The sequence below is a fragment of the Pseudophryne corroboree genome, chromosome 9 (assembly GCF_028390025.1).
Source record: "Pseudophryne corroboree isolate aPseCor3 chromosome 9, aPseCor3.hap2, whole genome shotgun sequence".
NCBI lineage: Eukaryota > Metazoa > Chordata > Amphibia > Anura > Myobatrachidae > Pseudophryne > Pseudophryne corroboree.
This window is the reverse complement of record NC_086452.1, coordinates 246,165,200-246,190,162: the sequence shown is the minus strand read 5'-3', so window position 1 is coordinate 246,190,162 and position 24,963 is coordinate 246,165,200. Positions and strand designations below refer to the sequence as shown.

The following is a 24,963-nucleotide window of genomic DNA, read 5'->3' as shown; positions in this document are numbered from 1 at the left end:
GTCACGTTCCGCTTGACTTGACAATTTTCTCACCAGCAGGTCCTTGAACCTTTGCAGACTTGTGTCTGCCGGAAAAAGAGATACAACGTAGGTTTTAAATCTAGGATCGAGCACGGTGGCCAAAATGTAGTGCTCTGATTTCAACAGATTGACCACCCGTGAATCCTGGTTAAGCAAATTAAGGGCTCCATCCACAAGTTCCACATGCCTAGCGAAATCGCTCTGTTTTAGCTCCTCCTTCAATGTCTCCAGCTTCTTCTGCAAAAGCCTGATGAGGGGAATGACCTGACTCAGGCTGGCAGTGTCTGAACTGACTTCACGTGTGGCAAGTTCAAAGGGCAGCAGAACCTTGCACAACGTTGAAATCATTCTCCACTGCGCTTGAGTCAGGTGCATTCCCCCTCCTTTGCCTATATCGTGGGCAGATGTATAGGCTTGAATGGCCTTTTGCTGCTCCTCCATCCTGTGAAGCATATAGATGGTTGAATTCCACCTCGTTACCACCTCTTCCTTCAGATGATGGCAGGGCAGGTTCAGGAATGTTTGGTGGTGCTCCAGTCTTCTGTACGCGGTGCCTGAATGCCGAAAGTGGCCCGCAATTCTTCGGGCCACCGACAGCATCTCTTGCACGCCCCGGTCGTTTTTTAAATAATTCTGCACCACCAAATTCAATGTATGTGCAAAACATGGGACGTGCTGGAATTTGCCCAGATGTAATGCACGCACAATATTGCTGGCGTTGTCCGATGTCACAAATCCCTAGGAGAGTCCAATTGGGGTAAGCCATTCTGCGATGATCTTCCTCAGTTGCTGTAAGAGGTTTTCAGCTGTGTGCCTATTCTGGAAAGCGGTGATACAAAGCGTAGCCTGCCTAGGAATGAGTTAGCGTTTGCGAGATGCTGCTACTGGTGCCGCCGCTGCTGTTCTTGCTGCGGGAGGCAATACATCTACCCAGTGGGCTGTCACAGTCATATAGTCCTGAGTCTGCCCTGCTCCACTTGTCCACATGTCCGTGGTTAAGTGGACATTGGGTACAACTGCATTTTTTAGGACACTGGTGAGTCTTTTTCTGAGGTCTGTGTACATTTTCGGTATCGCCTGCCTAGAGAAATGGAACCTAGATGGTATTTGGTACCGGGGACACAGTACCTCAATCAAGTCTATAGTTGCCTCTGAATTAACGATGGATACTGGAACCACGTTTCTCACCGCCCAGGCTGCCAAGGCCTGAGTTATCTGCTTTGCAGCAGGATGACTGCTGTGATATTTCATCTTCCTCGCAAAGGACTGTTGGACAGTCAATTGCTTACTGGAAGTAGTACAAGTGGTCTTCCGACTTCCCCTCTTGGATGACGATAGACTCCCAGCAGCAACAACAGCAGCGCCAGCAGCAGTAGGCGTTACACTCAAGGATGCATCGGAGGAATCCCAGGCAGGAGAGGACTCGTCAGACTTGACAGTGACATGGCCTGCAGGACTATTGGCTTTCCTGGGTAAGGAGGAAATTGACACTGAGGGAGTTGGTGGTGTGGTTTGCAGGAGCTTGGTTACAAGAGGAAGGGATTTAGTGGTCAGTGGACTGCTTCCGCTGTCACCCAAAGTTTTTGAACTTGTCAATGACTTATGATGAATGCGCTGCAGGTGACGTATAAGGGAGGATGTTCTGAGGTGGTTAACGTCCTTACCCCTACTTATTACAGCTTGACAAAGGCAACACACGGCTTGACACCTGTTGTCCGCATTTGTGTTGAAATAATTCCACACCGAAGAGCTGATTTTTTTTGTATTTTGACCAGGCATGAAAATGGCCATATTCCTACCACAGACAACAGGTGTCTCCCCGGGTGCCTGACTTAAACAAACCACCTCACCATCAGAATCCTCCTTGTCAATTTCCTCCCCAGCGCCAGCAACACCCATATCCTCATCCTGGTGTACTTCAACAATGACATCTTCAATTTGACTATCAGGAACTGGACTGCGGGTGCTCCTTCCAGCACTTGCAGGGGGCGTGCAAATGGTGGAAGGCGCAACCTCTTCCCGTCCAGTGTTGGGAAGGTCAGGCAAAGCAACCGACACAATTGGACTCTCCTTGGGGATTTGTGGTTTAGAAGAATGCACACTTCTTTGCTGTGCTTTTGCCAGCTTAAGTCTTTTCTTTTTTCTAGCGAGAGGATGAGTGCTTCCATCCTCATGTGAAGCTGAACCACTAGCCATGAACATAGGCCAGGGCCTCAGCCGTTCCTTGCCACTCCGTGTCGTAAATGGCATATTGGCAAGTTTACGCTTCTCCTCAGATGATTTTAATTTTGATTTTTGGGTCATTTTACTGAACTTTTAGTTTTTGGATTTTACATGCTCTCTACTATGACATTGGGCATCGGCCTTGGCAGACGACGTTGATGGCATTTCATCGTCTCGGCCATGACTAGTGGCAGCAGCTTCAGCACGAGGTGGAAGTGGATCTTGATCTTTCCCTATTTTAACCTCCACATTTTTGTTCTCCATTTTTTAATGTGTGGATTTATATGCCAGTATCAATAGCAATGGCCTACTACTATATTTACTACACACAACTAAAATGCACCACAGGTATAGAATGTAGATGGATAGTATACTTAATGGATGACGACACAGAGGTAGGTAGAGCAGTGGCCTACCGTACTGCTATATATAGTATACTGGTGGACACTGTCAGCAAACTGCAAAACTAAAATGCACCACAGGTATAGAATGTAGATGGATAGTATACTTAATGGATGACGAGTGACGACACAGAGGTAGGTACAGCAGTGGCCTACCGTACTGCTATATATAGTATACTGGTGGACACTGTCAGCAAACTGCAAAACTAAATTGCACCACAGGTATAGAATGTAGATGGATAGTATACTTAATGGATGACGAGTGACGACACAGAGGTAGGTACAGCAGTGGCCTACCGTACTGCTATATATAGTATACTGGTGGACACTGTCAGCAAACTGCAAAACTAAAATGCACCACAGGTATAGAATGTAGATGGATAGTATACTTAATGGATGACGAGTGACGACACAGAGGTAGGTACAGCAGTGGCCTACCGTACTGCTATATATAGTATACTGGTGGACACTGTCAGCAAACTGCAAAACTAAAATGCACCACAGGTATAGAATGTAGATGGATAGTATACTTAATGGATGACGAGTGATGACACAGAGGTAGGTACAGCAGTGGCCTACCGTACTGCTATATATAGTATACTGGTGGACACTGTCAGCAAACTGCAAAACTAAAATGCACCACAGGTATAGAATGTAGATGGATAGTATACTTAATGGATGATGAGTGACGACACAGAGGTAGGTACAGCAGTGGCCTACCGTACTGCTATATATAGTATACTGGTGGACACTGTCAGCAAACTGCAAAACTAAATTGCACCACAGGTATAGAATGTAGATGGATAGTATACTTAATGGATGACGAGTGACGACACAGAGGTAGGTACAGCAGTGGCCTACCGTACTGCTATATATAGTATACTGGTGGACATTGTCAGCAAACTGCAAAACTAAAATGCACCACAGGTATAGAATGTAGATGGATAGTATACTTAATGGATGACGAGTGACGACACAGAGGTAGGTACAGCAGTGGCCTACCGTACTGCTATATATAGTATACTGGTGGACACTGTCAGCAAACTGCAAAACTAAAATGCACCACAGGTATAGAATGTAGATGGATAGTATACTTAATGGATGACGAGTGACGACACAGAGGTAGGTACAGCAGTGGTCTACCGTACTGCTATATATAGTATACTGGTGGACACTGTCAGCAAACTGCAAAACTAAAATGCACCACAGGTATAGAATGTAGATGGATAGTATACTTAATGGATGATGACACAGAGGTAGGTACAGCAGTGGCCTACCGTACTGCTATAAGTATATATAGTATACTGGTGGACACTGTCAGCAAACTGCAAAACTAAAATGCACCACAGGTATAGAATGTAGATGGATAGTATACTTAATGGAAGACGAGTGACGACACAGAGGTAGGCACAGCAGTGGCCTACCGTACTGCTATATATAGTATACTGGTGGACACTGTCAGCAAACTGCAAAACTAAAATGCACCACAGGTATAGAATGTAGATGGATAGTATACTTAATGGATGACGAGTGACGACACAGAGGTAGGTACAGCAGTGGCCTACCGTACTGCTATATATAGTATACTGGTGGACACTGTGTCAGCAAACTGCAAAACTAAAATGCACCACAGGTATAGAATGTAGATGGATAGTATACTTAATGGATGACGAGTGACGACACAGAGGTAGGTACAGCAGTGGCCTACCGTACTGCTATAAGTATATATAGTATACTGGTGGACACTGTCAGCAAACTGCAAAACTAAAATGCACCACAGAATGTAGATGGATAGTATACTTAATGGATGACGAGTGACGACACAGAGGTAGGTACAGCAGTGCACTCTGCACTGTACTCCTCCTATATAATATTAATTATACTGGTGGTCCCCAGTCCCCACAATAAAGCAGCACACTGAGCACAGATATGGAGTGTTTTTCAGGCAGACAACGTATACTGGTGGTCACTGTCAGCAAAACTCTGCACTGTACTCCTGCTATATAATACAGCTGCTCCCCAGTCCCCACAATTAAGCAGTGTGAGCACTCAGCACAGATATATTATGCAGCACACTGAGCACAGATATGGTATGGAGCGTTTTTTTCAGGCAGAGAACAGATAAAAACTGGTGGTCACTTATCAGCAAAACTCTGCACTGTACTCCTCCTAACAGCTGCTCCCCAATCCTCCCCACAATTAAGCAATAAACCAATCAACTTCTACAATAAACGGAGAGGACGCCAGCCACGTCCTCTCCCTATCATCTCCAATGCACGAGTGAAAATGGCGGCGACGCGTGGCTGCTTATATAGAATCCGAATCTCGCGAGAATCCGACAGCGGGATGATGACGTTCGGGCGTGCTCGGGTTAGCCGAGCAAGGCTGGAAGGTTCTAACCTGCCTCGGACCCGTGTAAAAAAGGTGAAGTTCTGGGGGGTTACGTTTCCGAGAAACCGAACCCGCTCATCACTAAAACCAACACAGATACAAAACATGCAAGGGCGGTTTTGGCAAAACCAATACAGATACAAAACATAAAGGAGATACAGATCCAAAACCAAAACACAAAACCTGAGAAAAGGCCTGGTGCACATCTCTAATAAATATACAATATCACTGCAATGAATAGCTGAATTAACTTCTCAGCTTGTTTGTTAAGCAGGCTGGATATAAGTGAATGTAAAATCCTGGCCTCTGCAGATGTTTTTTCAGGGAGCCCAGCATTCCAGGAGACCTGCTTGCCTCCTTGTGTCTAAAATGGCTGCTAGGGTGGTACCCAGAGCTGGGGGAGGGGCTTTAGGTTAACTGCCACCAACCCTATGCTGGTCTTCCACCTCAGGTAAAGAAAGGGCATTTTGAATAGGTGTTTTACTTTTAACACCTTAACCTGTTCCCCATAGAGATCTGGGGTTCTAGTGGTGTCCCTGCCCGCAGACAGTGTCCACACCAGCACCGCAGTCCATCTACCCTGACACATGGTGGACAGCAATTTAATAGCGGTTCCCTAAGGTGACCCACTGACTTGCCCCCCTGTTGCCAGCCACACAGTCTCGGGATCCCCACAGCAAGTGGAGCTACACGCGGAGTGGGGTCCCCTGCCACAAGTTCCCATCTGAGGCACTGGCCTTGCGGGAGTTTTGGCGCCGGCGAGGGAGGGGGTGATGGAGCTGCAGCACTGAAGTCTGTCAGACTTTCAGTGCTGTCAGCCCAGTGAAGAAAACTAGTAAAAAAAAAATTATTAGAAAGCTTGTAATAGTGCACCTGCTACGTTCTCCCATGATTTCAGGTGCAAGTTGTCAGAAGAGTTTCTTATGGTACATATGGGTCAAAAATTAACCAGTTTAATGGTTTCAAGGATACATTTAATGCTGTAATTCAGGAATTCCTAACCTCGGTCCCTTTTCCACTAGTTAAATTTACCCGTGTTTTTGCATGGGGGCGCGCATCGACGTGGGTTTTTAGTAGTGATGAGCGGGTTCGGTTCCTCGGGATCCGAACCCCCCCGAACTTCACCCATTTTACACGGTTCCGAGGCAGCCTCGGATCTTCCCGCCTTGCTCGGTTAACCCGAGTGCGTCCGAACGTCATCATTCCGCTGTCGGATTCTCGCGAGATTCGTATTCTATATAAGGAGCCGCGCGTCGCCTCCATTTTCACTCCTGCTTTGGAGATGATAGCGAGAGGATGTGGCAGCCAGCAGGTGCCTATTTTTGTGCCTGCCCCCATAGAGTTTCCCAGGACTTAGACCCCCATTCAGCTGTCATCAGGGGCGGATTGGCCATAGGGCTCACCATTCTGTTATTCCATCTCTTCAATACAGCAAATCTGATATCCAGTGAAGCTGCCATGGCTACACGGCATGTTATACCTCTTGTGCTGCTTATGTCAGGCCACTAATACAAATTTTACAGGATTGCTTTTAGTTCCCATTCTGCCCCTGGTCTGCAAGGAAGGCCGCAATTGTGTACAATCGGTTCCTATGAGGAGGGATCCTGCCCACCTCAGCAGACCCTATCCCTTCATCAGATATCTCCCCCATTATGGCTGCTTCCATAAATTTCCTGGGCTTGTTCTCAATCCCAATCCATACCTGGCTGTCATTTGCCCTGTTTTCCATATTGAACCCTCATAGAACCCTTTACATTATAATTTTGTATGAGCAGAACCATCACCGTTTGTGTTCACTACATAACTATGGTAACTGCATACTATATTTATGTATCTATGGAATTTACAATATATACTACAGTATGTGTATTAGGTTGTTGTTTCCCTTTGTATTGCACAACAGATCCCTTGGGGCATCTAATAATAATAATAATAATAATAATAATATATGAAGAGTACCATAGGTTTATTAAGCTGCCATGTTGTGTGAAAATTAAGTTGTTGCTGGTGTGTATACTGCTTTAAAAAAAAATTCTGTAATAAAAATATATTTAGATTCAACACACTGGAACTGAAATATACTGTATGTACTGTAATGCTGTGAACTTCACTAGTTTTATTATCATTCTAGATCATGCTACTGTGATGCACTGAGCAGTTTTGTTTTATAGAGTACAGATTTGTGTGTTGAATTTGTAGTTCTACTTGTCTGCACTATTTCAAATAGTATCTCATGTGTGACCATGACAATCAAACAATAGAACAGATTAGTGGCTCTGTTAGCTTGATTTATAAGAATCAGATTGCATACTACCACAATAGCTATCGTTAAAGCTTTCTTAATTCTTAACTATGTGCTTGTGGCTTTATAAGTAGATAGTTCTTAATCAAAAGGGCTGCAAATATTTAATAAAAAAATATTCACTCTTAAGTTAGTTAGACTAATGTACACTCTTGCTCACAGCAGTTGGTTGTGACCTCCTCCCGTAATAAAATTCAACATAACATGAAATACTTGTATAATATGCAGATATTAATGCTGTGACCAATTTTTACACTGCGCAATTTATAGTAAATTGGTGTTGGATGAAATGCAGTAATGGTTTTAATAGCAACACTTTGACAAGTATTAAGCATAGTAAAAAACGAGAGTTATGGTAGTTATGGTAGACTTTCTTCCACAGGGAGCATTGGGGTTGTTGGTGGTGGATGACAGTCCAGGCACCAAACAGATAAGCTTTTAGTGTATCCCAGAATACTCGACTCCTCTCCCCTATAACCCCGCCTCCCTGCTCAGGCATTCAGTTTTGTTAACCAGCTCAAAGCAGGAAGTGGAAAGGAGAGAAGGAAGATGTTCGGCACATTCTAACACATTCTCACAGACAAGAGAAAGGAACCAGAACCAGGGCCATCGTTAAGTATTGACTCAATGGGCAGTTGCCCAAGGGCCCCAGGAGTATAAGGGTCCTAGGCTGATAGCTGAGGGCCGCCTTTTTCCAGGGGTTCCAGATTTTTTCTAATCGGCCCTGGGGAACCGGGAGATATCCGACTTCAAAGCAGGGGTCCTCATCTGAGCCTGTAAATTGACCTTCCTAGCCAGCTATATCACAGGATCTTTCTGACTTAGAGATTTTCTGAGGGTATACTCCAAAAGCTGGTTTTATTCCCTTTTGGTGGACACTGGGAGCTTGTCTACTATGCCCAGAACTAGAGGTACATTATCAGCCTTCCAGCAGCTGGTCCCTGCTTCAGCTCCCCATTCCTGGTATGCAGTTTTATATTTTCATTGGTAAATTGCTCTGACTCCTGAACTCTGACCCCCACTCTCTAGTACCTTTTGAAAGGTGGGACTCTAGTTTTTTATCCTATTGAAAGCTAAGAAATCTATTTCTAGGAACTGGAGATATCTGGATTCAAGCAAGCTGCCCTACCACTGGCTAATGATGAATATTAAGCGCACTCCACTATCCACCCCTGTCCTGTGTATTAAACACACCCTACCACCCTGGATGTTATGTACCAGGGCAACTTCATTCAGCCCAATGCCCCTTTCTACAGTTTAGTTTTCTCCCTCCCACCCCATCTCCCACCATTGGTGCAGTAAAGGAGTACTTATCAGAAAATACTGCTCCAGGTCCTATATGCTGAGCGGAAGATAGAGCAATCCCTACTGCCCATATGACATAATTTCTGTTGCCAATAGCACCCCCCACTGCTACTGCTGGAGGATGGGTAGGGGCCCCAGCGCATTGCTTTGCATAGGGGCCTACACTGCTGTTAAGACAGCCCTGCCATTGGCAATGTTGTACAAACCCAGAGAGGCCAGGTGCATCAGAGTGGGTGCCCTGTGTGACCCTATGAACTTTGAAGGAAGAGAGTTACTGTAACCAAGTTAAGTCTACCATAACTCTCATTTTCTTCATCAGGATTCATAGAGTTTCCACAGAGAACAGCGGGGATGTCCAAAAGCAGTATTTTAAGGGAGGGGATGCACCTGAGAGGATATAAGAATCCAGCGTCCAAAAGAAGCATCCTGGGAGGTGAGTGTATCAAATGCATAAAACATAAGAAAAGTGTAGACAGAAGACCACATAGCCGCCTTGCACAATTGTTCGGTGAATGTGCCATTTCGTGCCACCCATGAAGGTCCTACAGGCTGAATAGAATGTGCAGAAATTGAAACTGGAACAGGTAGGTATGCGATGGCTATTCTAATCCATCTGGCAGTCCAACCATGCTTGTGAAATCCATATAGGATGAACAGAGTATCAGAGCATATGAGAGCGCTACTGCTGTCCACATAAATACGTAGAGCATGTACCACATCCAAAGAACATTCCTTTGTTAACAAATCAGGTGAGACAAAAGCCGGAACCACAATTTCCTGATTAAGTTGGAATTTGGAAACCACTTTAGGAACGTGACAAGGCCGGGTCCCTGTCATTTGCTCAGAGGAGCAGCATGTAACAACAAATGCTGCTCCTCAGTCTGAGATGGTTCGGTATGGCGATTTTATGTTTTGTTAACTCTGTAGATGCCTACATGAACCCAAAAGAATAGAACTTCACTAGACATAGGCAAGTATATACAAGTGCCCTATGGATTCTACCAGACAAGTGGACGTAAATGGCTGCGTGGGATGTAGGTAAGTATATGTGAGTGTGAGTGTGCAGGAGAGATTTATTAAAGTTTTACTTTTACAGTGTGCGTGTCATATCTTTATTTGAATATTTATTTTGTTGTGGAACTACAGGTACCAGTGGGCCTTGTAATGCCCCACATGCTGATACTTGTGATTCTCCAAGTACCAGCATGCAGGGGAGCCTTCCACAGCAAAAAAAATATTTATTTATTTATTTTTTATCACAATTTAAGGCTATCAGCCTGCCATCCACAGCCCACGGATGGCAGGGACAGCCCCGAGCTACATCCCTAGCCCTTGGGTGCCAGTTGGGGGGGACCCCTTTATTATAGATGTCCCCATTCCCCCAGATATGACTAGTTGGGGATGGGGGGTGACGTTGCAGCCGCAGAGACCTGTATAAAAGTGTCCACTGGCTGCAGCATTACCTCCGTGGCTAGCGGAGCCCGGTGCTGGTTCCAAAAATACAGGGGACCCCTACATCCTTTCCCCCCCATATTTTTGGAACCAGGACCAGTCCAAGAGCCCAGTGCTGGTTGTTAAAATAAGAGGAATCCTAGACATTTTTTCTCATGTATTTTTGCAACAAGGACCAGCTCAAAGAGACCGGAGCTGGTTATCCTTTGGTAGGAACCTGCACGTCTTTTTTAAAGAATTTTTTAAACTATTTTTTTACATTTACAGTCATAAGCATGACAGGATCTCACTGATCTGTGAATGCTTCTGGCTTAATCGCCAGTCTGAACCTGGTCTATTATTCCAGCGATTTTTGGTAATGTTTCATGTGCAAGTGGAAAAATTGCACCCTATTACATTTGCGGTTTTGATTGTTTTCAATTGGAAAAAATCTGGAGGTAATTTTTCCCTTGCAATTTTAAGTACAGGCTGAAAACGTGTTATTTTGCCAATTTTGCCTATTACATTCGCGATTTGCAGAAAATGTGCGATTTTGCGGTAAAAATTCCATGTTCCACAAAATTGCGACCTGATACATTTAGCCCGAAGTGTGTCTGCGGGTGCCATGTATGAGCCTGACATTTACAAAGAGGAGACTCCTTCCACCATTTGCACGCCTTCTGCAAGTGTTGGGAGGAGCAGCTCAAGTCAACATGCTGACATTGAAATTGAGGATTTCACTGTAGAAGTACACCAGGATGAGGAGGATATTTGTGTAGCTTGCACTAATAAGACTGTTGATAATGAGGATGTTGATGATGAGGATGATGTTTGTTTAAATAATGCACCAGCATAGACAGTCGTTGCCCATGCTATGAAAATGCCCATTATTATGCCTGGGCAAAAGACAAAAAAAATCCACCTCTTCTGTGTGGAAATATTTCTACTCAAATCTGCACAACAAGTGTCAAGCCATCTGCAGCCTTTGTAAAGCCATAGTAAGTAGGGGTAAGGATCTTAACCACCTAGGAACATCCTCACTTATACGTCACTTGCATCGCTTCAAAAGTCATTTTCAAATTCAGAAACTTTGGCTAAAAATGTAACAGCCAGTCCAGTGTCACCTAGCTGCTCCCTTCTGTCTGTTACAGCCAAGGGCCTGCAATCTCCACCACCAACACAACGCCTGCATCATCAAGATTCTCAGTCATGATCTGAAGTAGTCCTGCATCCAATTTCATGACTGACTCCTCTCCTATCCGGGCTTCCTCAGAAGCATCCTTGAGTGCTATGCCTGTTGCTGCTGCTGTCCAGAAGGGGACCAGGAAGACTACCTGCAGTAATTTAACAAAACAATCGACTGTTAAACAATCCTTTGCAGGGGGAAGCAAACATGACAGCAGTCACCCAGTTGCACAGCAGATTACTGATGCCATAACAACTATGCCGATACTGCATCCAGTATCTGCCATTAATGCTGTGAGTTTCGGACAGTTAATTGAGGTATTCTGTCGACGGTACCAAAGCCCATCTAGATTCCACTTCACTAGAAAAGCAATTCCCAGCCTGTACAAGGACAATAAAAAAGTGTTATTACTGTCCTCATAAATGCTGTTGTACCCACTGTGCACTTAACCATGGATATGTGTACAAGCGGAACAGGGCAAACTAAAGACTACATGACTGTGACAGCCCACTGGGTAGATGTATTGCCTTCAGCAGCACCAACAGCAGCATCTCACAAATGCCAGCTCATTCAGAGGCAGGCTACTCTGTGTATCACCGATTTCACTAAGAGGCATACCACTGACAACCTCTTAGAAAAACTCAGGGAAATCATTGCAAAATGGCTTTCCCCATTTTGACTCTCCCCGGGATTTGTGATATCTGACAATCTCACCAATATTGTGAGAGCATTACAGCTGTGCAAATTCCAACATGTCCCCTGTTTTGCTCACACAATTAACTTGGCGGTGTCAAATTTTTCAAACTATGACAGGTATGTGCAGGAGATGCCGTCCTTGGCCTGAAAAATTTCGGGACATGTTCGCCATTCTGCAAGTGCATGTAGTAGAATTCAGCACTTGCAAAAACAGTTGACCTTGCCCTGCCATCAGCTGAAGCAAGAGGTAGTAACGAGGTGGAATTCAACCCTCTCTTCAGTGGATGGCTGGGCAGCAAAAGGTCATCCAAAGTTACACAACAACCTATGACATAGGGAAAAGAGCGTGAATGCACCTTAGACAAGCGCAGTGGAGAATAATTTCTGTTTTGTGCAAGGTTCTCAAACCCTCCAAATTTGCCACATGTGAAGTTAGTGCAGACATTGCCAGCTTGAGTCAGGTCATTCCTCTTTTTAGACTCTTAGAAAAGAAGCTGAACAAATTGAAGGAGGAGCTGAAAGGAAGCGAGTATGCTAAGCATGTTGGACTTGTAGATTAAGCCCTTCATTGGCTTTGCCAGGATTCAACGGTCGTCAATCTCTTGAAATCAGATCACTCTATTGTTGCGCCCATACTTGATCCTAGGTTTAAATCCTACATTGTATCTTTCTTTCCGACAGACACAAATCTGAAGAGATGTAAAGAGCTGTTGGTGAGAAAATTCTCAGCTCAAGCAGCACGTGACACGGCAACATCTCCTCCTTCAGTTTCTCCGGCAACTGCGGCTGCAAGGAAAAAACTTACTTTTTCTAAGAGACCCGAAGGAACAAGTTTTGACATCTGAAGGAGCTGCCTACAATTACTGACATGTGTCCTGTCCCTGCATATGATATGGTCACCATTCAAAGAATGGTTGATGATTATTTCAGTGATAGCATCCAAATAGGCATGTCAGACGGTCGGTTTCAATACTGGCAGGAAAAAAAGGCAATTTGCAGGCCCATGCACACACTGGCTTTGCTTTACTTAAGTAGCCCACCCTCCGGTGTGTACTCAGAAAGAGTTTTCAGTGCAGTCAGGAACCTTGTCAGCGATTGGCGTAGGAGGTTACTTCCCCAAAATGTGGAAAAGATGATGTTCATCAAAATGAATTACCAATTCCACGAGGAAGACCTTTACCGACAATTACGTCCAAAAAATAAAGAGGCACCTAATACAGTGGATTCCAGTGGGGAATTGATATTGTGTTAAGAAAAGGATGTATACACTGATGGGGATGAGGAATCGGATGCTGATGATGACATCTTGCCTATCTAGAGACAGTTTGTGCACTGCCCATTGTCACTTTGCCAGCTTGTTTTGTGGGGGCCCAAACAAACCTCTCAGTTACAAGTGGCAGTCCTTGTTGCTGAAATGATTGGTTTGTTAAACTGTGCATGCCCTGTTTAATATATATAACATAAGGGTGGGTGGGATGGGAGGGCCCAAGGACAATTTTATCTTGCACAGCATTTCTTTGCATTATGCGCTATTTGGAGCATTGCTGACTATTATTTTTTTGCATAGTTTATTAAACTGCCACCCTGTCTGCCACTGCAGTGCCACTCCTAAATGTGCCATGTGTTTGTGCCGCACACTGCTGTCACTTAGCTTATTCATCCAGCTACCTCTCTGCAACCTTTAGGCCTAAAGTGGATGAAAACAATATTGTGAGCTTTGAGGTGGTCAATATTGACTGAAAATGATTGGTCATTAATGTTATTGAGGTTAATAAATAATACAGTAGGACGTCGGAACTAAAATAGGACAAAATTCTGTGATGTTAGCTGTTTTTATGATTTAAAAAAAAAATACAGATCCAAAACCAACACAGATACAAAACATGCAAGGGCGGTTTTGGCAAAACCAATACAGATACAAAACATAAAGGAGATACAGATCCAAAACCAAAACACAAAACCTGAGAAAAGGCCTGGTGCACATCTCTAATAAATATTAGGGATGAGCGGGTTCGGTTCCTCGGAATCCGAACCCGCCCGAACTTCATGTTTTTTTACACGGGGCCGAGCGACTCGGATCTTCCCGCCTTGCTCGGTTAACCTGAGCGCGCCCGAACGTCATCATCCCGCTGTCGGATTCTCGCGAGGCTCGGATTCTATCGTGAGACTCGGATTCTATATAAGGAGCCGCGCGTCGCCGCCATTTTCACACGTGCATTGAGATTCATAGGGAGAGGACGTGGCTGGCGTCCTCTCCGTTTATAGAGAAGAGAGTGAGACAGTAGAGAGAGACACAGTAGTAATTTTGGGGAGCATTAGGAGGAGTACTAGTTACTTGCTGAAGTGATAGATAGTGTGACTGTATATTATCTGACTTGTGGGGGAGACACTGACAGTGGGGAGCAGTTAGAGTCTGAGAGCCGGACTCAGGAGTACATATAACGTACAGTGCACACTTTTGCTGCCAGAGTGCCACACTGCCATTGTGACCACACTGACCACCAGTATAATATATATTGTGATTGTCTGCTTAGGAGTACTACTTGCAAGTTGCTGATAGTGTGACCAGTGACCTGACCACCAGTCACCACCAGTTTAATATATATATATATATATATATATAATTGTATATAATATATATATAATATTGTATACCACCTACCCGTGTTTTTTTTTTTTTCTTTCTTCTTTATACATACTACTATAGTAGCTTACTGTAGCAGTCTGCGGTGCTGCTGAGCTGACTGTGTCCAGCAGGTCCGTCATCAGTCATTACATAATAAATATATATACCTGTCCGGCTGCAGTACTAGTGATATTATATATATATATATTGATTTAATCTCATTATCATCCAGTCTATATTAGCAGCAGACACAGTACGGTAGTCCACGGCTGTAGCTACCTCTGTGTCGGCAGTCGCTCGTCCATCCATAATTGTATACCACCTACCCGTGGTTTTTTTTTTCTTTCTTCTTTATACATACTACTATAGTAGCTTACTGTAGCAGTCTGCGGTGCTGCTGAGCTGACAGTATCCAGCAGGTCCGTCATCAGTCATTACATAATAAATATATCTACCTGTCCGGCTGCAGTACTAGTGTGATATAATATATATTGATTTCATCTCATTATCATCCAGTCTATATTAGCAGCAGACACAGTACGGTAGTCCACGGCTGTAGCTACCTCTGTGTCGGCAGTCGCTCGTCCATCCATAATTGTATACCACCTACCCGTGGTTTTTTTTTTCTTTCTTCTTTATACATACTACTATAGTAGCTTACTGTAGCAGTCTGCGGTGCTGCTGAGCTGACAGTGTCCAGCAGGTCCGTCATCAGTCATTACATAATAAATATATATACCTGTCCGGCTGCAGTACTAGTGTGATATAATATATATTGATTTCATCTCATTATCATCCAGTCTATATTAGCAGCAGACACAGTATGGTAGTCCACGGCTGTAGCTACCTCTGTGTCGGCAGTTGCTCGTCCATCCATAATTGTATACCACCTACCCGTGGTTTTTTTTTTCTTTCTTCTTTATACATACTACTATAGTAGCTTACTGTAGCAGTCTGCGGTGCTGCTGAGCTGACAGTGTCCAGCAGGTCCGTCATCAGTCATTACATAATAAATATATATACCTGTCCGGCTGCAGTACTAGTGATATTATATATATATATATATATTAATTTCATCTCCTTATCATCCATTCTATATTAGCAGCAGACACAGTACGGTAGTCCACGGCTGTAGCTACCTCTGTGTCGGCAGTCGCTCGTCCATCCATAATTGTATACCACCTACCCGTGGTTTTTTTTTTTTTCTTTCTTCTTTATACATACTACTATAGTAGCTTACTGTAGCAGTCTGCGGTGCTGCTGAGCTGACAGTGTCCAGCAGGTCCGTCATCAGTCATTACATAATAAATATATATACCTGTCCGGCTGCAGTACTAGTGATATTATATATATATATATATATATATTAATTTCATCTCCTTATCATCCAGTCTATATTAGCAGCAGACACAGTACGGTAGTCCATGGCTGTAGCTACCTCTGTGTCGGCAGTCGCTCGTCCATCCATAAGTATACTAGTATCCATCCATCTCCATTGTTTACCTGAGGTGCCTTTTAGTTGTGCCTATTAAAATATGGAGAACAAAAATGTTGAGGTTCCAAAATTAGGGAAAGATCAAGATCCACTTCCACCTCGTGCTGAAGCTGCTGCCACTAGTCATGGCCGAGACGATGAAATGCCAGCAACGTCGTCTGCCAAGGCCGATGCCCAATGTCATAGTACAGAGCATGTAAAATCCAAAACACCAAATATCAGTAAAAAAAGGACTCCAAAATCTAAAATAAAATTGTCGGAGGAGAAGCGTAAACTTTCCAATATGCCATTTACCACACGGAGTGGCAAGGAACGGCTGAGGCCCTGGCCTATGTTCATGGCTAGTGGTTCAGCTTCACATGAGGATGGAAGCACTCAGCCTCTCGCTAGAAAACTGAAAAGACTCAAGCTGGCAAAAGCACCGCAAAGAACTGTGCGTTCTTCGAAATCCCAAATCCACAAGGAGAGTCCAATTGTGTCGGTTGCGATGCCTGACCTTCCCAACACTGGACGTGAAGAGCATGCGCCTTCCACCATTTGCACGCCCCCTGCAAGTGCTGGAAGGAGCACCCGCAGTCCAGTTCCTGATAGTCAGATTGAAGATGTCAGTGATGAAGTACACCAGGATGAGGAGGATATGGGTGTTGCTGGCGCTGGGGAGGAAATTGACAAGGAGGATTCTGATGGTGAGGTGGTTTGTTTAAGTCAGGCACCCGGGGAGACACCTGTTGTCCGTGGGAGGAATAGGGCCGTTGACATGCCTGGTGAAAATACCAAAAAAATCAGCTCTTCGGTGTGGAAGTATTTCACCAGAAATGCGGACAACATTTGTCAAGCCGTGTGTTGCCTTTGTCAAGCTGTAATAAGTAGGGGTAAGGACGTTAACCACCTCGGAACATCCTCCCTTATACGTCACCTGCAGCGCATTCATAATAAGTCAGTGACAAGTTCAAAAACTTTTGGCGACAGCGGAAGCAGTCCACTGACCAGTAAATCCCTTCCTCTTGTAACCAAGCTCACGCAAACCACCCCACCAACTCCCTCAGTGTCAATTTCCTCCTTCCCCAGGAATGCCAATAGTCCTGCATGCCATGTCACTGGCAATTCTGACGAGTCCTCTCCTGCCTGGGATTCCTCCGATGCATCCTTGCGTGTAACGCCTACTGCTGCTGGCGCTGCTGTTGTTGCTGCTGGGAGTCGATGGTCATCCCAGAGGGGAAGTCGTAAGCCCACTTTTACTACTTCCACCAAGCAATTGACTGTCCAACAGTCCTTTGCGAGGAAGATGAAATATCACAGCAGTCATCCTGTTGCAAAGCGGATAACTGAGGCCTTGACAACTATGTTGGTGTTAGACGTGCGTCCGGTATCCGCCGTTAGTTCACAGGGAACTAGACAATTTATTGAGGCAGTGTGCCCCCGTTACCAAATACCATCTAGGTTCCACTTCTCTAGGCAGGCGATACCGAGAATGTACACGGACGTCAGAAAAAGTCTCACCAGTGTCCTAAAAAATGCAGTTGTACCCAATGTCCACTTAACCACGGACATGTGGACAAGTGGAGCAGGGCAGGGTCAGGACTATATGACTGTGACAGCCCACTGGGTAGATGTATGGACTCCCGCCGCAAGAACAGCAGCGGCGGCACCAGTAGCAGCATCTCGCAAACGCCAACTCTTTCCTAGGCAGGCTACGCTTTGTATCACCGGTTTCCAGAATACGCACACAGCTGAAAACCTCTTACGGCAACTGAGGAAGATCATCGCGGAATGGCTTACCCCAATTGGACTCTCCTGTGGATTTGTGGCATCGGACAACGCCAGCAATATTGTGTGTGCATTAAATATGGGCAAATTCCAGCACGTCCCATGTTTTGCACATACCTTGAATTTGGTGGTGCAGAATTTTTTAAAAAACGACAGGGGCGTGCAAGAGATGCTGTCGGTGGCCAGAAGAATTGCGGGACACTTTCGGCGTACAGGCACCACGTACAGAAGACTGGAGCACCACCAAAAACGCCTGAACCTGCCCTGCCATCATCTGAAGCAAGAAGTGGTAACGAGGTGGAATTCAACCCTCTATATGCTTCAGAGGTTGGAGGAGCAGCAAAAGGCCATTCAAGCCTATACAATTGAGCACGATATAGGAGGTGGAATGTACCTGTCTCAAGCGCAGTGGAGAATGATTTCAACGTTGTGCAAGGTTCTGCAACCTTTTGAACTTGCCACACGTGAAGTCAGTTCAGACACTGCCAGCCTGAGTCAGGTCATTCACCTCATCAGGCTTTTGCAGAAGAAGCTGGAGGCATTGAAGGAGGAGCTAAAAGGGAGCGATTCCGCTAGGCATGTGGGACTTGTGGATGGAGCCCTTAATTCGCTTAACAAGGATTCACGGGTGGTCAATCTGTTGAAATCAGAGCACTACATTTTGGCCACCGTGCTCGATCCTAGATTTAAAAACTTCCTTGGATCTCTCTTTCCGGCAGACACAAGTCTGCTGGGGTTCAAAGACCTGCTGGTGACAAAATTGTCAAGTCAAGCGGAACGCGACCTGTCAACATCTCCTCCTTCACATTCTCCCGCAACTGGGGGTGCGAGGAAAAGGCTCAGAATTCCGAGCCCACCCGCTGGCGGTGATGCAGGGCAGTCTGGAGCGACTGCTGATGCTGACATCTGGTCCGGACTGAAGGACCTGACAACGATTACGGACATGTCGTCTACTGTCACTGCATATGATTCTCTCACCATTGAAAGAATGGTGGAGGATTATATGAGTGACCGCATCCAAGTAGGCACGTCAGACAGTCCGTACTTATACTGGCAGGAAAAAGAGGCAATTTGGAGGCCCTTGCACAAACTGGCTTTATTCTACCTAAGTTGCCCTCCCACAAGTGTGTATTCCGAAAGAGTGTTTAGTGCCGCCGCTCACCTTGTCAGCAATCTGCGTACGAGGTTACTTCCAGAAAATGTGGAGAAGATGATGTTCATTAAAATGAATTATAATCAATTCCTCCGTGGAGACATTGACCAGCAGCAATTGCCTCCACAAAGTACACAGGGAGCTGAGATGGTGGATTCCAGTGGGGACGAATTGATAATCTGTGAGGAGCGGGATGTACACGGTGATATATCGGAGGATGATGATGAGGTGGACATCTTGCCTCTGTAGAGCCAGTTTGTGCAAGGAGAGATTAATTGCTTCTTTTTCGGTGGGGGTCCAAACCAACCCGTCATTTCAGTCACAGTCGTGTGGCAGACCCTGTCACTGAAATGATGGGTTGGTTAAAGTGTGCATGTCCTGTTTATACAACATAAGAGTGGGTGGGAGGGCCCAAGGACAATTCCTTCTTGCACCTCTTTTTTCTTTCATTTTTATTTGCGTCATGTGCTGTTTGGGGAGTGTTTTTTGGAAGGGCCATCCTGCGTGACACTGCAGTGCCACTCCTAGATGGGCCAGGTGTTTGTGTCGGCCACTAGGGTCGCTTAGCTTACTCACACAGCTACCTCATTGCGCCTCTTTTTTTCTTCTTTGCGTCATGTGCTGTTTGGGGAGTGTTTTTTGGAAGGGCCATCCTGCGTGACACTGCAGTGCCACTCCTAGATGGGCCAGGTGTTTGTGTCGGCCACTAGGGTCGCTTATCTTACTCACACAGCTACCTCATTGCGCCTCTTTTTTTCTTCTTTGCGTCATGTGCTGTTTGGGGAGTGTTTTTTGGAAGGGCCATCCTGCGTGACACTGCAGTGCCACTCCTAGATGGGCCAGGTGTTTGTGTCGGCCACTAGGGTCGCTTATCTTACTCACACAGCTACCTCATTGCGCCTCTTTTTTTCTTCTTTGCGTCATGTGCTGTTTGGGGAGTGTTTTTTGGAAGGGCCATCCTGCGTGACACTGCAGTGCCACTCCTAGATGGGCCAGGTGTTTGTGTCGGCCACTAGGGTCGCTTAGCTTAGTCATCCAGCGACCTCGGTGCAAATTTTAGGACTAAAAATAATATTGTGAGGTGTGAGGTATTCAGAATAGACTGAAAATGAGTGGAAATTATGGTTTTTGAGGTTAATAATACTTTGGGATCAAAATGACCCCCAAATTCTATGATTTAAGCTGTTTTTTAGTGTTTTTTGAAAAAAACACCCGAATCCAAAACACACCCGAATCCGACAAAAAAAATTCGGTGAGGTTTTGCCAAAACGCGGTCGAACCCAAAACACGGCCGCGGAACCGAACCCAAAACCAAAACACAAAACCCGAAAAATTTCAAGTGCACATCCCTAATAAATATACAATATCACTGCAATGAATAGCTGAATTAACTTCTCAGCTTGTTTGTTAAGCAGGCTGGATATAAGTGAATGTAAAATCCTGGCCTCTGCAGATGTTTTTACAGGGAGCCCAGCATTCCAGGAGACCTGCTTGCCTCCTTGTGTCTAAAATGGCTGCTAGGGTGGTGCCCAGAGCTGGGGGAGGGGCTTTAGGTTAACTGCCACCAACCCTATGCTGGTCTTCCACCTCAGGTAAAGAAAGGGCATTTTGAATAGGTGTTTTAACACCTTAACCTGTTCCCCATAGAGATCTGGGGTTCTAGTGGTGTCCCTGCCCGCAGACAGTGTCCACACCAGCACCGCAGTCCATCTACCCTGACACATGGTGGACAGCAATTTAATAGCGGTTCCCTAAGGTGACCCACTGACTTGCCCCCCTGTTGCCAGCCACACAGTCTCGGGATCCCCACAGCAAGTGGAGCTACACGCGGAGTGGGGTCCCCTGCCACAAGTTCCCATCTGAGGCACTGGCCTTGCGGGAGTTTTGGCGCCAGCGAGGGAGGGGGTGATGGAGCTGCAGCACTGAAGTCTGTCAGACTTTCAGTGCTGTCAGCCCAGTGAAGAAAACTAGTAAAAAAAAAATTATTAGAAAGCTTGTAATAGTGCACCTGCTACGTTCTCCCATGATTTCAGGTGCAAGTTATCAGAAGAGTTTCTTATGGTACATATGGGTCAAAATTAACCAGTTTAATGGTTTCAAGGATACATTTAATGCTGTAATTCAGGAATTCCTAACCTCGGTCCCTTTTCCACTAGCTAAATTTACACGTGTTTTTGCATGGGGGCACGCATCAACGTGGGTTTTTAGTAGTGATGAGCGGGTTCGGTTCCTCGGGATCCGAACCCCCCCGAACTTCATTCATTTTACACGGTTCCAAGGCAGCCTCGGATCTTCCCGCCTTGCTCGGTTAACCCGAGTGCGTCCGAACGTCATCATCCCGCTGTCGGATTCTCGCGAGATTCGTATTCTATATAAGGAGCAGCGCGTCGCCGCCTTTTTCACTCGTGCTTTGGAGATGATAGCGAGAGGACGTAGCTGCGTTCTCTCAGTTTCTGTGTTCAGTGTGCTGCAAATATCTGTGCTCAGTGTGCTGCAAATATCTGTGCTCAGTGTGCTTGCAAATATCTGTGCTCAGTGTGCGGAAAATATCCACGTTCTCTGCCTGAAAAATGCTCCATATCTGTGCTGCATTGTAGTATATAGTAGGATCACATCATGTGCTGTTTAGGGACTATTTTTTAAATCTGCCATCCTGTCTGACACTGCAGTGCCACTCCTAGATGGGCCAGGTGTTTGTGTCGGCCACTTGGGTCGCTTTGCTTAGTCACAAAGCTACCTCATTGCACCTCTTTTTTCTTTGCATCATGTGCTGTTTGGGGACTATTTTTTAAATCTGCCATCCTGTCTGACATTGCAGTGCCACTCCTAGATGGGCCAGGTGTTTGTGTCGGCCACTTGGGTCGCTAAGCTTAGTCACACAGCTACCTCATTGCACCTCTTTTTTTCTTTGCATCATGTGCTGTTTGGGGACTATTTTTTAAATCTGCCTCCTGTCTGACACTGCAGTGCAACTCCTAGATGAGCAATGTGTTTGTTTCGGCCACTTGGGTCGCTTAGCTTAGTCACACAGCTACCTCATTGCACCTCTTTTTTTCTTTGCAGCATGTGCTGTTTGGGGACTATTTTTTAAATCTGCCATCCTGTCTAACACTGCAGTGACACTCCTAGATGGGCCAGGTGTTTGTGTCGGCCACTTGGGTCACTTAGCTTAGTCACACAGCTACCTCACTGCACCTCTTTTTTTCTTTGCATCATGTGCTGTTTGGGGACTATTTTTTAAATCTGCCATCCTGTCTGACACTGCAGTGCCACTCCTAGATGGGCCAGGTGTTTGTGTCGGCCACAATGTTCGCACTGCGACTGCGCCAAGTAAATTTGCTAAGAAATTTGGTATTTTACTCATGGCATTACGAGGTTTTTTCTTCGTTCTGGTGATCGGAGTGTGATTGACAGGAAGTGGGTGTTTCTGGGCGGAAACTGGCCGTTTTAATGGGAGTGTGTGAAAAAACGCTGCCGTTTCTGGTAAAAATGCGGGAATGGCTGAAGAAACGGGGGAGTGCCTGGGCGAACGCTGGGTGTGTTTGTGACATCAAACCAGGAACGACAAGCACTGAACTGATCGCACTGGAAGAGTAAGTCTCGAGCTACTCAGAAACTGCACAGAAATTTCTATTCGCAATTTTGAGAATCTTTCGTTCGCTATTTTGCTAAGCTAAGTTTCACTCCCAGTAGGCGGCGGCTTAGCGTGTGTAATGCTGCTAAAAGCAGCTTGCGAGCGAACAACTCGGAATGAGGGCCAAAGTTCCTGCTGCGATCAACTCAGAATTACCCCCTTTGTTAGCAGTTGGGCAAAACCATGTGCACTGCAGGGGAGGCAGATATAACATGTGCAGAGAGAGTTAGATTTGGGTGGGGTATGTTCAATCTGCAATCTAAATTGCAGTGTAAAAATAAAGCAGCCAGTATTTACCCTGCACAGAAACAAAATAACCCACCCAAATCTAACTCTCTCTGCACATGTTATATCTGCCTCCCCTGCAGTGCACATGGTTTAGCCTAATTGCTAACAAAGTTCCTGCTGTGATCAACTCAGAATGACCCCCAATATCCACACTTGACAATCCTTACACACTAATATAAAGTTTTAAGCAATCACCTGAAAATACATTTATAATTGGGGCCCTGTAAAAACCTTTAGTTTTGTAGGAAGCTACATTGAGTATCGTGCACCTTTCTAGGAAAGTTATATCCTGAGAATAGTTAATACAAGTCTTGAATGAAGGTATCAATGTATGGATTACAACAAATGAAGTGTAGCTGGTTCTGTCCAACCAGGCAGTTTTGCAATTTCTAATATGGTGCAGCACACTATTTTTAGGCAACTGTGAGTCTGTCTTGCTAGTCTAGATGTAATATATATTAACTGATTGTACTGTAGGTGCTATTTTCTTAAAGGAGGATCTCTGCGATATCCAGTCCACATGGCTGTGTCAAGCAATAACTAGGTTTACAACTGTGCCACTTGATCCTGTCTCATCCTTAAATGCAATATAGGCAGCTAAGGTGTCTCTGTCCCTGTTATGAGCAGTCTCTCTATCTCTGGAAGGGCTTGCGATGAGTAGTTGGTGAAACAGGGTTACTGACCTGTACTCCAAAAAGGTTACTGTACTCAATTGTTACATTTACACTGTCTGACTGAGAGCAGTACATCAGCTGCAGGCCCCTGTGATATTGAGTCCTGAATCCTTTAAGCTGTCTGTGTAACTAAGACAGTATTGGGGGTCATTCCGAGTTGTTAGCTCGCTAGCAGATTTTAGCAGCATTGCACACGCTAGGCCGCCGCCCTCTGGGAGTGTATCTTAGCTTAGCAGAATTGCGAACGAAAGATTAGCAGAATTGCGAATAGAAAATTCTTAGCAGTTTCTGAGTAGCTCCACACTTACTCCTACACTGCGATCAGCTCAGCCCGTTTCGTTCCTGGTTTTGATGTCACAAACACGCCCTGCATTCGGCCAGCCACTCCCCCATTTCTCCAGACACTCCCGCGTTTTATCCTGGCACACCTGCGTTTTTCCGCACACTCCCAGAAAACGTCCAGTTTTCTGGAAACACCCACTTCCTGTTAATCACACTCCGATCACTTCAACGATGGAAATTCTTCGGTCGGACGTGAGTAAATTTACTAAGTTATGAGCTAAAATACTTAGCGCATGCGCACTGCGTACCATGCGCATGCGCATTTTCGCCTTAATCGCTCCGTTGCGAAAATCGGCAACGAGCGAACAACTCGGAAATACCCCCATTGTTCCTTACTGCGTTACAAAGTTCTGGCTGTGTGCTGAGAAAACTGCAGCACGTGACTGTCTGATTCTGCACAGAGGTGTTTACTGCTATTTGATGGCTCTTATCAGTCTCACAAAGGGTGTTGGTACTATATAAACTGGCTAATTTACTGTATAAAACTGTGATCTCTTGTATACCGGGGTATTTCAGCAGGGAGTCTGTGACAGTCAATTAGATCATTTAGCAATTACTGAGACTGCTACTATGGAGTGTGAGAATGTATAATCTGCAATGGGGCTCCTGGATCTCACTAGAAGTGTCTATTTTGCCTCAGGGCTGACATAATTTGCTTACCACTCCATAGACACTCTGTCAGCTGCTGGACTCTGATTTATTGAAGATCAGATAAGGAGTCTCCTTTGGTCACCATGTACACCACCAAATCAGCTCAGCACCTTCTGCTCCTAGGTCCTGTTCCACTCTGCCCATCCTCCTAAAATGGCCGCCGCCCAACTGCCAACAGACTCGGCACACGGCTGTTAACTGTCCAAGCGCATGACAACTATAGCATAGAAAATGTTCTTTTCTCTAACGTCCTAAGTGGATGCTGGGGACTCCGTAAGGACCATGGGGAATAGCGGCTCCGCAGGAGACTGGGCACATCTAAAGAAAGCTTTAGGACTATCTGGTGTGCACTGGCTCCTCCCCCTATGACCCTCCTC

General features: G+C 45.4%; 1 long non-coding RNA gene across 2 annotated transcripts in view; it reads right to left on the bottom strand.

Moving 5' to 3' along the window:
• LOC134956944 (uncharacterized) overlaps positions 1-24,739 on the bottom strand; it is a 166,597-nt gene extending 141,858 nt beyond the window's left edge. For both annotated transcript variants that reach the window (XR_010186322.1, XR_010186323.1), the window contains exon 1: positions 24,596-24,739. This is a non-coding gene — a long non-coding RNA (uncharacterized LOC134956944). The remainder of the gene's footprint in view (positions 1-24,595) is intronic.
• Positions 24,740-24,963: the final 224 nt, after the last annotated feature.